This window comes from Olea europaea, chromosome 22, assembly GCF_002742605.1.
Source record: "Olea europaea var. sylvestris chromosome 22, O_europaea_v1, whole genome shotgun sequence".
Lineage (NCBI taxonomy): Eukaryota > Viridiplantae > Streptophyta > Magnoliopsida > Lamiales > Oleaceae > Olea > Olea europaea.
The window spans coordinates 5,611,081-5,613,481 of NC_036258.1; positions in this window are offsets into that span (position 1 = coordinate 5,611,081).

Below are 2,401 nucleotides of genomic sequence, written 5' to 3' on the forward strand. Positions count from 1 at the left end.
TATATACGCAGTCTCCTTTTCTCTCTGTGATGGGATGTAGAAAAGTATGAATAATACGTACTCTACGTGTGATTCGGGGACCATAATCATTTATATATACTGATACCCTTTGACCTAATTTAGCCCATCATTGAATTAGGTGTCTGCCCTGTCTCTACACATAAAATAAACACATACTTTAATTGGATGTATAACGGCCCAAAATCAAAATCTTATTAGATCACTTTAAATTGGGTTTAACCGAATTTGATAACTTTTAATTTAACACACAATTATTTACATATATAGGCCTATCAATGGATTAAAAAATCCTTACACATCCCTCAAAGTGGGCTTGTTTAGCCTAAAAGCTCATGGACTTCAGGGGAAATTAAATTAGGTGTTTGATTGGACGGTGTTTCGAAAGGAACCCAATCAAGGGTGGGTGTCAAAGGAGTAGCACATGTGCATTCGGTCCTAGTAAAAGGTTTTGATTCTCGGTTAGGGCTTTTGACCTTCTGTTATTTTTTTTTTTTTTTTTTTTTTTTTGTCCTCTTTGACATCTGGGCCTTTTCTCTTTCTTGAATTGTGTGGTTTTGGAAGGCTGAAGGCTGTCCAAGGTGAGGGCGAAGGCTACAGCAGAGCGACGAGTCTAGGAGAAAATTTTGAGCTGTAATGAAGGAGATGGAGTAAAAGATGGTGAGAAAAGAGAGTATGAGAGAGGTGGAGATGAAATGATCAATGGTAGTAGTTCGACAGTGGCACAGCCGACAGTAATGGGTGGCGATGTTGGCAGGATGGATTTTCCCCATTTTTGGTTTAGGTGGGGTTGGATGGGTTGGGAAGTAATATACAATAGAAGCTAATAGCATTTTTCTTTTTATTTTTTTTAATACTAAAATTGTAAAGTTACTACTTTACCCTTTTAAAATTTGGTCAAATTTCATTATTCTAATCACTAACGATCAAATGGAATCCATTTGGACTCAAACTACTAATTTATGAAAGGTTAGGGACCATTGCTGCAATTATCCCAAAAAGAAAAAACTAAACTTCCTCCATAGTTTATAATTTGCAATATTGACAACTAATAAGCATTAGAAAATGAATGGGGAGGATAACATCTGCCGTTAGCTTTTGAATGTGAATATCGTCATTTGAAATCGAGAGTATAGTTTAGGCCTTTTGTTTCAGAGCAACTTAAGGATCATGGAAAAATTTGATCGTCAATATAATGTTAAAAAATTGGTAAAGTTAATACTTAACATTAATAATATATAGCATTAACTATGGATAGTAAACCATTTTTAGCACTCTTTTTCTGTAGATAGTGATTACAATATGCCTTTGTTTGAGTCCCATTTTATCAAAAACTCTTTTTTTTTTTTTTTCCAAAATTCATTTTCAACCATACATTTTTCAATAAAATAATTTTATTTGTAAATAAAAAAATTTCTTATTTTTTAACCACACATTCTCCAAAAATCACTATTAAAAAACACATTTTTTCCCAAAATGGGGCTCAAACAAGCTGTAACAGTTAGCACTATTTTCTTTTCTGTTCAAACTTTTTTTTTTCTTTTGATTTTCATCCATATCCTCTAAAGGAGGCTCAAACTTAGATCAATAACCTGATAAGATCTCGATTTTACCATTTGAGCTAGGTCTTAATCATTTTATTGTTCAAACTTAAAATTTTACTATTAAAAATTGTTTGAAATAGTTGAATCCCATTTTACATACTTTAATCAATTTTCCTTTGTGTTTAAATCAATAAGTGGTTGATATATAGTAGAGTAAAACCGGTGTTTGTAAAATAATCGGGCATAAATTTTATTTAGATTACTAATATTTCACTTGTATACATTCAAAAAGAATTTCAACTTACTGGAATCAAATATGTAAATGTAGAAACGAGAAATACATGAATATGAATTTGATCGAGGTAAGAGTTTGACTATTTCTTCTTAAGATGATAATGTCATACATGCGTGTTACAACGATCGTGTTCTATAATAGCAGCACTTCAAACTACATGAGCCAGCGAACCTACTTTTGTTTGAAATACATTTTAAATGAAACTTGATTGAAAGTAATTGTTGAAAACATTTTGAAGTGAATATGCATCAATATGATACAAGGATGAAGTGAATGATTAGAAATTTCAATCATTAGGCCTATGTATAACGATTCAAATGTCTATATATAATGATTCAAATCAAAAGACATAATTCAATGAAAGGACAAATCTTGTTGAAAATATATATCCAAAAAAAGATGTGATTTTTGAAGATGTCATGCTAAAAAATACATGAATTTTCATCGATATTAATCCTAAAATTGGCAAATCCAAATTATAATTAGCAATTTTCAAATTTGTAATTCACAATTTTTTTAGTTAAAATCAAGACCTACTCGAATT